Here is a 13017-nt window from a genome sequence, read left to right on the forward strand (position 1 = left end):
TTATTCTCTGGCCAGGCTTCTGAATGAATGTGTGAGTATCTGAGTGGGTCTGTGAGTTGATGCATGAGTGTCTGAATGGGTATCTGAGTGACTGTATGAGTGTCTGTATGGGTTTGTGAGTGAGTGCATGAGAACATGAGTGGGATTGAATGTGTGAGTGTGTGACTGGGTCCATGAGCGGGTGTGTCAGTGTCTGAGTGGATTTGTGAGTGTGTGAATCTCTGACTAGGTCTGTGACCGGATGCATGAGTATCTGACTAGGTCTTTGAGTGGCTGCATGAGTGTTTGAGTGGCTCTGTAAATGGGTGCTTCTGTGTCTGAGTGGGTCTCTGACTGAGTACACCATTGTCTCAGTAGGTCAGTGAGTGGGTCTGTGAGTAGGTGCATAAGCCTCTGAGTGGGTCTTAGAGTCAGAGTGTAAGTGTCTGAGAGGGTCTAGAGTGGGTTTATAAGTCTTTAAATGGGTCTGTCAGTGGGTGTGTGAGCGTCTGAGTCAGTTTGTAAGGGAGTACATGAGTGTATGAATGGGTATATGAGTGGCTGAATGAGTGTTTGTGTGGGTCTGTGTGTTAGTGCATCAGAATAACAATGGTCTATGAGTGAGTGTATGGGTCTGTGAGGGAGTGCATGTGATTATGAGTGGGTCTGTGAGTGTTCAAGCATTGAAGTATGTCTGTGAGTGGATGCATGAATGTCTAAATAGATGTGTGAGTGGGTGCATAAGTGACTGAGTGGGTCTGTGAGTGAGTGCTTCAGAATATCAATATGTCTGTGAGTGTTTATATGGGTCTGTGAGTGACTGCATGAGTGTCTGAGTTGGTGCATCACTTTCTAAGTGGGTCTGTGAGCGGGTGTCTGAGTTTCTGACTGGTTCTGCGAGTGGATGAATGAGTCTCTGAGTGGATCTGTGAGGGGGTGTATAAGTGTCGGAGTTGATCTGTAAGTGTGTGTCTCAGTGGATCTGTAAGTGGGTTCATGAGTGTCTGAGTAAATCTGTGAGTGGGGCCATCAGTCTCAGAGTGGGTATTTAAGAGGTTGTGTGAGTGTCTAAGTGAGATTGAGGGTGGGTGCATAAACATATTTGTATTTTTTTTTCTGTGATATTCACAAAGTGTTCATGATGTATACTGGTGAATTTGTCAGTGTTACATGAGGGGGCCACGCTGATGGTCATGGTAAATATACGAATATAGCGAGTGGAAAAAAGATCCTGTTCTTTGACATATTTGAACTATAAGGAGTTTTTCAAACACCCCTATGTTCCTCTCATATGGTCTGGGCACATCAACTTAACTCCTTATGCCAATTTCTGACATTTGGTTTAAGTCCAGATGACTGTTCCAATGAGGTAATGTGATGGCCGCAGCTCTCTGCTCAGGTTACGGACAGCTAAATATGGCATTCCTGTTGACGCACGCATTCATGATGAATCGCCAATTTGTCAGGAATTAGCAGTGATCGTAGATATACATTGGGATTTCTTTAAGTTTCTCAACATCTACTAAACAGAATTACACCAAATAACTGAAAGTGTGATTAGTGAGCCAAAACCTACCTTACTGCTAAATTCAGTGCCATTCTCTCCAGAGGTTCGGGCTCCAAGCATATGTAAAGACTACATAAATAAACATGTGCAGCGCACGTTTTCTGAACCCCTCTTTTTCTCAGCCCTCACTTCACGGATCTCCCTGAAACTTTCCATGTATAACATGACTCACTATGACACTGTTTTGGAAAATTTTGTGAAGATTCGTCAACGACATCAAAAATATAGGCAAATCAAAAAATGCTTTATCTATGTAACCATGGTCCGAACTATAACTACTCACTGCTGACCGACAACATATATATATATATATATATATATATGTATATATTTATATATATATTCACTGAAAAAAACAGTTATAGTTAGCTGGAAATTTTACTTGCATAAAACCAATGAAATTCCCACGTTATAGTTAGTTGGACTCACTATAACTTGCGCGTGCAATGCACTGCTGATGATGTCACATATTACATCACTTATGACATGGTCAGTGACATCACTCATGACATCACTGATGACACCATCCAGTGAATGTGTGTCTTTCTGAAAAATAAATATGTGTTATATATGTATATGTAAAAATTGATGGAATAATAAATGTTTAAATAAGTGTCTAAATGGATGTTTTAAAAAAAAAATTAATTGGTTAACTGGCTTATTAAGTGTATCTTAGTGAATACATATATTAGTGAGTAATGTTTAAAGATTTAAATATATGTATTAGTGTTTCACTTTGTGTATAAGTGGCTGCATGGGTTGGAGAGTAGCTACATGTGTATGTATATGGGTTATTAGATGTTTTTCTTAGTATCAGTATGAGTGTTTGTATGGTTTGGTGGGGGTATTACCTAGCACATAGATGCATGAATGACTGACTCTCTCTTTGTATGTGTTTTGAAGACAGCATATGTGCAGGACTGCATGGGTGGATGAGTGTGTATATGTGTGTGTTAGTGAGTGAATGACTGTTTCACTAGTGTCTTTATCAGTAACTACATATGTTTTAATCTAGTATATGTGCATATTGATGTATATGTGAGAGTAAAAGATTGTAAGAGTTCCTCTTTAAATTAGTATGTGTTTCTATAAGTGATTGTTTAAGAGAGTAAGTATGTGTAAGTTTCTTTAGAAGTAAAGTGGTAGTGTGTGTATAGCTGTATATGCAAATACATGGATGTTTAATAGTTTATTTGCATGTGTGAGTATGTGTCAGAGTATCTTTTGGATGACTGTCGGTGTGTAAGAGGATGTATAGGTTTATCACTACATATGATGAGTGAGTATATGTATGAGTGAGTATATAGAACTGTTGGTGAATGAGTGGATGTGTATGTAGATGGTGGAATTATTGAATTGGTTGTTGTAACTGGTATGGGTATCTCCATTTTTTTGAAAATTTTAGTTTCTATTTTTGAATATGTGTTTCAAGGGTTACATTACAGTGAAAGGAGGTCTGTCACTCTGTCACAAGGATGGTGTCATCAGTGATGTCATGAGTGATGTCACTGACCATGTCATGAGTGATGTAATATGTGACGTCATCAGCAGTGCATTGCACGCGCAAGTTATAGTGAGTCCAACTAACTATAACGTGGGAATTTCATTGGTTTTATGCGAGTACAATTTCCAGCTAACTATAACTGGTGTGAAACCTATGGTTTTTTCAGTGAATTTAATAGGTTTTTTAAATGCTAATTCCTAACTATAACTGGTGTGAAACCTATGGTTTTTTCAGTGAATTTCATAGGTTTTTTTTAATAGCAAATTTCTATTGTTATCAAATCTAATATTTTTTTAATGAATCATACATTGTATATATATGTAATAGTATTTTTTATATGTATATTCTTCTTTTTTTATTTTTTTGCCCTGGGGCGCGTACCGGGGCGCTCCCCGGTACGCGCAATTTTGCGGTGCGCCCCGGTGCGCGTGCCGGGGAGCGTCCCGTTAGCGCTATTGCCGTGAACGAAAACGACATCGTGACGTATCGCGTAGCCGCGTCCGCGTGATACGCACAGCGTAAGCGCGCCCGGAAGCACCCACGCGCATACGAACGCGCTACGTAAGCGCCCCGGGACGCGCACCTGGGCGCGCAGCCGGGCGCGCCCCGGGGCGTGTAGCGTAAGCGCGTCGGGTCATGTGACCTGAAATTAACACTTTTTATTGGTTCAGAACAGTTTTAGTTTCCAAATGATGAAGGCCTGAGTCATGTGATCTGAAAATAACACTTTTCATTGGTTCAGGACAGTTTTGTTTTCCAAAGGATGAAAGCCCCCACCTTTTTTCCTTCTTCTCACTTTGTCCTTTGACTGAGGAAGACCTGTTTGGAGAGCTATTTCCAATTTCTACTTTAAAATGGCTTCAGTAGTAGTAGCAGCAGCAGGAGCATTTCAACCACCACCACCACCACCAACACCAAGAGGACCTCCACAACACCACAGTGGTGGAGCTGAAGAAGAGGAGGAGGAGGAGGAGGAGGAGGAGGGGAGGAGCATCTTCCTTCCAGAAGATAATACACCATATAGGCCAAAGCAGCACATTGTTTGGGAGTTTTTTTCCATCCCAAAGGATAAGAAATAAGTAAATGCGCCAAGGGTTACTTGCCTAATCTGTGGCACTGAACTTTCAAGGGGGAACCCTAACAAAAAATACTCTTTTGGCAACAACACCATGATTAGGCACATGCAACGCCGGCACCCTAATAACTATGCTAGGGCAGAGGTCAGGGAACTGGCCAGAAACCCTGCACAATCTTCTGCCAGCACCTCCCAAAGTAATCAACCCACCCCATCGGGTCCAGAGGCAAGGGAGATGATCCCAAGCATTCAATCAAAATTCTCAAATTTTAAAATCGTTTGCATTTTTTGTGGAGCGACAATATGCTATGGTGAACAAAGCATTACACTTATCACCCGTGCTTGGGATAACCACAAGTGCCCAAAGCACCCTTAATTTTTTCCTGATTTTTTTTTGCTCCAGTTGGGCCCTTTACAATTCCCTGTTTTTTGTTTCTCCCCATAAAAAAAATATATATAAAAGTGTTCAGAAAAGCCCAAAAAAGTAAAAAAAGTTCAGAAAAACAATAAAACAAATATAAAACAACAAAAAGAATAAAAAAACCAGTTCTTTTTAGAACTACCTCCAATTTATAAAAAAACCTACATTTTTTAAAACCTCTGTCATTCTTTTTACTCCAGGGTACGCTCCCCGGTACGCTCCCCAGTGCGCGTACCGGGCGCTCCCCCCGCGAAAATCGTTTTTTTTTTTTGCCCCGCGGGGCACTTTTATGGCCCCCACATCAAACCTAGGGGGACAGGGGGGTCTACCCCGCCCCCTTATGGTCATTTCCCCCTTTGTTTTTGCCACCTCTTGTGTCTTGATCCTACCGAGACACAAGATGGCGGCCGCTCCGGACTGTTTGGAATGTTGACAGACACCCGAGAGCCAATCAGCTTTCCGCGCGCGAACTCGCGTAGCGCGCCCGGTGCGCTCCCCGGTGCGTGTACCGGGGCGCGCTTATAGATATATATATTTTTTTGAACCTAAATTACTCAAAATCCTCGGGAGCACATATCTTGAGACATAGAAAAGGCACAACGGGCTACCAGTCCCTACAATTTTGCCAAGTTTCGTGGGAATCCATTCAGCCGTTCGGGCTAAAAGTGAGTCCAACCGCCCTATGGAAATTAACATGGGGAAAACACGTTTTGGGACCCCCCTTTTATCTCGGCCCCCGCTTATCGAATCCCCCCCAAACTTTCAGGGAAGGAGCGGAGCGGAGCGGGCCATCTAATTTGAAAAATTTGCGAAAATTCGTCCACCGGCGCCAAAGTTATTCCCAATAGAATGTTGCGGATTTCCTATGGAAACTAGGTCCTAACTATAACTACCTATATATACATATACACATGCATACCTTTACAAGACTATGTATACATAACATTAGCTATGATTTCCATACTGAGCCCCCCACTCTTCACTCTATCTCTCTGCTAGGAGCGGGCTGTGCTGCCTGGCAGAAACAGACAAATCACTCTAATTAATTCAGATTTCATAGTCAACCTGTGAAAGGATAGCGTACCTTTCAATTATCATTAGTAAGCTAGCTGACCTGACCTTCGTCACAAAAACCGGGACATGTATTTAAAATTAATAATTGTATTGGGACACTGGCACAGTCCTCTGAAAACCAATACTGTCCAGAGAAAACCAGGGTGTCTGGTCACCCCACACTACAATAGAGTTTCTAGAACTGCCAAACTTATAAGAATTTACACCATGTGGTCATACAGGGAGCATTGGCTGGGTCTTGAAGAGGGGGTGGGACCATTGACAGTGGGGCTATGGACTGCCTAATAAGCCAAGCCTAACCTCTCCCACAGCAAGAATAAACTTATCTGCAACAACTGCCAAAGTCCAGGGTGGGCGATAAATTGGAAAACGCTGTGCAGAGCATCAACATCTGTGCTGGAAAACTTTCTGTGCAAGGACTTCAAACACACTGTGTGAGAGCAGCTCTACAATAAGTGGCCATGTGTGATGAGGCGTGAAATAGTGTGTCACATTACAGCACCATCAGGGCCGGACCCAGAACCCCTAAAGCAGCACAGGCAATTTTGTTGGAACAGCCCCCAGGGGGTGCGCAAGTGTGCACTGCTGCTTTTGTTACTGGGGGGCCAATATTGCAGCACTGCTGCAAAACCAGCGACAGTAACAAAGCCAGCCCCAACCACTGAAAAATCGCCCCCCACTCTTCCAGCCTCCTGGGGAAATGCCCACTACAGCCAGTCCGGCCCTGGGAACCACGTTAGTTTGCATGCCTAAGTTTGTCTTTGCTGCTGAGAAGTGGAGGTACTCTTCCTTTAAACTTATTGCACACCTGCTGAGAAGGGCTGGCGCTCTCCCTTTCAAATTAAAGAACAGCAAATAGTCTGTACCTGGCAGTACCTGCCGCTTTAAAGCACAATTTGAGAATCTGAACGTTACATGGGGCCATATGTATCAAGCCTTTTGTGATTCGCAAACGGCCTTTTTGCATGTTTTGGGATGTATGAAACATTCCCAAAATAAGGAAATGCAAACTTGTGCGATTCCTTATTTTTCCATAGCATTTAGGGAATCGCAATTTTGCGATTCCTTAAATGCTATGTATGTAGCATTTTTGGCTTGCGAATTTTGGTTAAGGATTCGCAAATTACCACCAACTTGTAGTTGATGGTAACTTGCGAATTCTTCTAAAAATACACAATTTTGCATTTTTAAAGGTGGCATGTGATGCACACACATGCCCATAGGGCATGTATGTGCGCCATATGCACACACATGTTCTTTTCAGGGGTGCAGCAGGGTGTCTTTGAGAAACCCCTGCACCCTTGCAATAATTCTCAAATTGCGATTAGCAAATTGCGAATTCGCAATTTGAGTATCATTTTGCATTCATTCCTATGGGCCTCCTGGCCCATAGGAATGCATTGGAAATTATTCCTTAATTGCGAATTCGCAAAATGCGAATTTGCAAATAAGGAAGCTTAAGGAATCGCAAATAAAAAGCGATTTGTTTCATACATACCATTTTGCATTTCCTAAATAGCGATTCCTTAAAATTCGCTATTTAGGAAATGCAAAATAGTTTGATGATACATATGGCCCTTAGTATTGTCAACTAGTATACACATTTACAGAAATAGGAAATATCTTAATTAACTAGCTTGTAGCTTTGAGAACCATTCTAGGAGTTGAGAACCAATCTAAGGGGACCAATCACGCGATAAAACTACTATGGTGAACTGATATGCTCCTGCTCTCTATGGCTCAGTCATAATACAGACTTAGCCCCAGTGACAAAGCCTCTGTCAGTTCAGATTGAAATTAGAGAAAGGAAATAACTGACTAATTGAGACAATTTAAATGCATATTGCAGGCAGTTTCAACAACAGAACTGTAACCGGGACAGTCCAAAATGATGAAACATCAGCTCTTCTGGCGCTTTAAACATTGTTATTGCTGTAATACCATGGGGAGTAGGGGCTGCCCATCACACACCCAAACTGCTGAGAAATATTGTCGTATTTGAATATGAATTGGCAAACATTAGCAGAGTGCAATGCAAAAGCACCTTCATTTAAGAACAAATAATTACAATTGGAGTTAGCCACCCGCAACACAAATTCTATCCTTAAAATCCCCTCGCTGCAACTGCATATTGAATGCCCAGCTCAATAAACGCAAAAAGAGGGTGAGTATACCAGGTCTTGCCCAGTCCCCGCTTTAAACCAACTTGTAGTATCGGACTGCACTGCACAAGAGGGGGCTTTGCGTATCCACTGGTTAAGGGAAATTTTGGAGCAGATGAGGTGGCCAGGCTGCCCTGACTTGTATACTAACCCCAGACCTTTACACCCAGTTGATATTAAGGAACATTAAACATCTGTTTTTGGCCAGGAGGCAGGGATAAAGGGAGGGTAGGGAACTTGCTAAGCCTACGGTGAGAAATCATATCACACTGAGTTCGAGTCCACAGGTGAAGCGTTGCTTGCCACTGGTTAATAACGTGCACCATCGCTTTCTGCTAACCAGATTCAGATTGAACCTAATACACTGAGTATTAGCCTTTCCCAAAGGCTCCACGAAACCTGGTACTCTAAATCCATGTCCATGTGACAATTTCTCTGATCAAGACACTCTGCATTTTACCTTATTTTGCAAATATTATGCCCCCCTGCATAAAAAATGTGTTGTCCTCCTCCTTAGATCTGGCCAATTTGTCCAAGTAAGGCCTGCATTAATATATTTACAAATGCTTTCCTCCCCTATGGTCTTTTTTGTGGTGGCAAGTTTCTTTACAGGAGCCTTAAGACTTAGGAAGAAGATGCTCATGGTTTAGTAAACTGAACCCAACCAGTGTTCTCTGGGAAATACATGTGCTTATTTTACTATGGTGTATGGTAAGGCTTGAATGTGTAGTTTGCTTACTGTGCCAATGCTTTGTGACTTTTGCACTTTATCTGTTGAATGTTATATTTGGAGATGCATTCTGTACTATTTTTTAATAATGATTTCTATTTTTACTTGTCTGTATAAACAGTAATAGACTAATGTATTCGGGCTAATTGGACCTTCTATGTATGCATGGTCACTTTTTAAGCTATTTTATTTATAAGTGTTTTTGGTATAACTGTTTCATTTGTGTGCTTTTATAGCTTTTATTGGCCAAATAAAGAACCTGTTACTGACTTCCTGGTCTCTAACTCGATATTGCAAGTGCTTCTGATTCTTCGGTTTCTCAGTTGTTGCTGATGAGAAATTAAATAATGGAGATCTCCGGATACTGAAGAGTGGTTCCGTTTTTCAGGCCATGATTAGTTGCCAATGAGTGATTTAGAGGCTCTTGGGGGCATATTATCAAGCCTGTGCGCTAAAATTATCGCCGCTTTATCGTCCGAAAACGGCCGATAAAGCGGCTATAATGGGCTTGATAATATGCTCTATGGAAATCCAATCGAAGCCCATGTTAGATGTCTTCACATCTAACATGGACTTCGATTGGAATTCCATAGAACATATTATCAAGCCCATTATCGCCGCTTTATCGGCCGTTTTCGGCCGATAAAGCGGCGATAATTTTAGCGCACAGGCTTGATAATATGCCCCTTGGTTTTTATTGGCTTTTGAAGACGCTTACATGAGTTCGCAAAACTGATGGGCCAAAGCAAAGTGATTTGTTTTCTGGGATTTGATTCCCCGCTAGAGTGCTTCAGAGCTGAAAATTGGTTGCTGGAAAATTGTTCCAAAACTCTGGTATCTATCTTCTAGCGCTAATCAGAAACAGTGACAAATAACTGGTTGCCTATGAGTGGCTCAGAGACTCTTCGATCTGATTTGGCTGCTTGGTGACTAGAGGTCAATGGCCTCTGGTATATCATTGGCTTGTGGAGAGTGGTTCCGAGAGTGTAAAACCTGATTAGCTGCTGGAGAGTGGTTCAAAGACAATAGCATCTGACTGGTACCTGGGGAATGGTTTAGAATCACTTACATCTGACTTTAATCATATTTGTTATGTTTGTGTTACTGATGGCATCAAATCTTTATCTTCTTCTAGTTACGATGATTCGTGGCTGCATCACACCCATGAACTGTATAAAAATGAAGGCATTCGAATCATCCACTGTCTGCTGCACAAGTGACCTCTGCAACTAAAGTGACAGCAATCCTTCACCAACAGAATGCCACCTGAAGACTTCAATCTTCCCTTGTAAAAGAATAAAGTTTAAAAAGCCTCCACTTTATCAAAGACCACTGCTGGGAGACCCCCAATTATGTGTGCTGTCTGTTTAATGACAAGGATGGGAACTGGAAGAGGCTCCTAGTCTATGTAGGGGGTGACTCTCTTTAGGTTACTGCCTTTTGTGGGAAACAGCGCGCTCTACTGGTGGTTGCATCATGCTTAGGGTTTGTGGGTGGTGGTCATCCTAACCTCTAAAAGTGAGGGTGTAATCTGGCAGCACCTGAAGATATCTTTATTCAGTCTTGGTTTGCAGAGGACCCCCTCTTGCAACAAAGAGATGCTGATTTCACTCAGCGTTAACTCCTTTAGCATAACAAGTATTTGTTTTCCTATGTTTACATCTCTTAACTAAATACATATGTTGAAATAAAGTTTTCTCAGTGTAAAACTCTCTTCACTGTAATCCAGGTTATTTGATTTTGAGCAGGGCATAGGCCTCCCCAATGAGCATAACAAACAAAATGTCACAGAGCAGATGCAGAGGCAACTGTGCAAACAAATAATTGTTAGGTTTTCCTGGTAGCCCTATAAATACTTCATTTGTTCCCCTTCAAGAGATTGAGAAAGTGGAGTTTTAATTGAGGTAGGTGAGAACCCACCACTAATAATAATCACAATCATTGCCAGTGTGAACCACAAAAGTCACTAAATAAACCTGTACTTAGCTGTCGATTGCTCTGTACCAAAGTAGGCACGCTTAACTTAAAGGCAATGTGAAACAGTAAATTCCCAAACTATTTAAACAAGCATTGGCATAGCCAATAGGTCTCTCCATCGGGGCCTTATAAGTGTTTAGCCAGAGCAATTGACTTTGCCAATGTCTTCAATCTGTGCTGTAGAGAAGTGTGGTTGCTTACAGCAAGATGAAAAGTTATAATAAAAAAGTGTCAGAAGCATTTTTGTTACCTTATATATGACCCAGAAGGAATTATGTACAACTGAACGACCATATTAAAAAAAGTATTTACAATAAACAATGTACTCAGTTTTCTTTTGTTCTTGCAATACTGGCAACTTGTGTCTGCCTATTCCAATGGTCGTTTGTTAAAGTTTTTTGGGGGGGGGGGGCATAAACAATCGGATGGTGAACGTTGGGAACTAGTACCTGTATTATAACACTAGCAACGGCCAGACGCTAGGGAAATATCAACAGATGCCAGATTCCGAGAGCAGGCTGAGGTGGTGCTGAGTGATGCTGAGATGGTGAGGGTGGTAGTGACTGGTGCGGAGATGATGCTGAGGTGATGCTGAATGATACTCAGGTCTTGCTGAGTGATGATGATGTGGTGGTGTACTAGTGCAAAGGCGATGCGGAGTGATACTGATGTGGTGCTGAGTGATGCTGTGGTGCTGCTGAGTGATACTGTGGTGGTGCTGAGTGATGCTGTGGTAGCGCTGAGTGATGCTGTGGTGGCGCTGAGTGATGCTGTGGTGGTGCTAAGTGATGCTGTGGTGATGCTGAGTGATGCTGTGGTGGCGCTGAGTGATGCTGTGGTGGTGCTGAGTGATGTTGTGGTGGCCCTGAGTGATGCTATGGTGGGGCTGAGTGCTGCTGTGGTGGTGCTGAATGATGCTGTTGTGGTGCTGAGTGATGCTGTGGTAGTGCTGAGTGATGCTGTGGCGGTGCTGGGTGATGCTGTGGTGGTGTTAAGTGATGCTATGGTGGTGCTGAGTGATGCTGTGGCGGTGTTAAGTGATGCTGTGGTGATGCTGAGTGATGCTGTGGTCTCGCTGAGTGATGCTGCGGTGGTGTTAAGTGATGCTGTGGTGGTGCTGAGTGATGCTGTTGTGATGCTGAGTAATGCTGTGGTGGACCTGAGTGATGCTGTGGTGGTGTTGGGTGACGCTGTGGTGGTGCTGATTGATGCTGTGGTGGCACTGAGTAATATTGGTGTGTCCCTGAGTGATGCTGTGGTGGTGCTGAGTGATGCTGTGGTGGCGCAGAGTGATGCTGTAGTGGTGCTGAGTGATGCTGTGATGGCCCTGAGTGATGCTGTGGTGGTGCTGAGTGATGCTGTGGTGGCGCCAAGTGATGCTGTGTGGCGCTGAGTTGGGCTGTGGTGGTGTTAAGTGATGCTGTGGTTACCCTGAATGATGCTGTGGTGGTGTTAAGTGATGCTGTGTTGGTGCTGAGTGATGCTGTGGTGTCCCTGAGTGATATGTGGTGGTCTTAAGTGATGCTGTGGTGGTGCTGAGTGATGCTGTGGTGGTGCTGAGTAATGCTGTGGTGGACCTGAGTGATGCTGTGGTGGTGTTGGGTGACGCTGTGGTGGTGCTGATTGATGCTGTGGTGGCGCTGAGTAATATTGGTGTGTCCCTGAGTGATGCTGTGGTGGTGCTGAGTAATGCTGTGGTGGTGATGAGTGATGCTGTGGTGCGCTGAGTGATGCTGTGGTGGTGCTGAGTGATGTTGTGATGGCCCTGAGTGATGCTGATGTGGTGGTAAGTGATGCTGTGGTGGCGCTGAGTGATGCTGTGGTGGTGTTAAGTGATGCTGTCGTGACACTGAGCAATGCTGTGGTGGTGTTAAGTGATGCTGTGGTTACCCTGAATGATGCTGTGGTGGTGTTAAGTGATGCTGTGGTGGTGCTGAGTGATGTTGTGGTGGTGCTGTGTGATGCTGTGGTGGTGCTGACTGGTGCTGTTGTGGCACTGAGTGATGCTGTGGTCGTGTTGAGTGATGCTATGGTGGTGCTGAGTGATGCTGTGATGGCCGTGAGTGATGCTGTGGTAGTGTTAAGTGATGCTGTGGTAGCACTGGGTAATGCTGTGGTGGTGTTAAGTGTTGCTGTGGTTACCCTGAATGATGCTGTGTTGGTGTTAAGTGATGCTGTGGTGGTGCTGAGTGATGCTGTGGTGGTGCTGTGTGATGCTGTGGTGGTGCTGACTGATGCTGTTGTGGCGCTGAGTGATGCTGTGGTAGTGTTGAGTGATGCTATGGTGGTGCTGAGTGATGCTGTGGTGGCATCAAGTGATGTTGTTTTGTATGCATGTTATTTCCATTCAATAATCACAGTTAACAAAAGGCCACTATGCAGATTTATAACCAAATCCTCCTCAGCACAACTCACGTTTCAGAGCAGGCGAGGCAGTAATACATGTTATAAATTGCAACTAATGTTATTAGCAACACCAGTGAAACTAAAATTGACTAAGATAACAGACACGCTACTAAAATGATACA

The 13017-nt window shown here is 43.3% G+C and overlaps 1 long non-coding RNA gene across 1 annotated transcript in view; it reads left to right on the forward strand.

Annotated features, from left to right (window-relative positions):
- The window catches only part of LOC144753022 (uncharacterized), a 53407-nt gene extending 42597 nt beyond the window's left edge, over window positions 1-10810 (forward strand). The window contains exon 3 of the long non-coding RNA XR_013594173.1: window positions 9648-10810. This is a non-coding gene — a long non-coding RNA (uncharacterized LOC144753022). The remainder of the gene's footprint in view (window positions 1-9647) is intronic.
- The last annotated feature ends 2207 nt before the right edge of the window (window positions 10811-13017 follow it).

The sequence above is a fragment of the Lissotriton helveticus genome, chromosome 1_1 (assembly GCF_964261635.1).
Source record: "Lissotriton helveticus chromosome 1_1, aLisHel1.1, whole genome shotgun sequence".
NCBI lineage: Eukaryota > Metazoa > Chordata > Amphibia > Caudata > Salamandridae > Lissotriton > Lissotriton helveticus.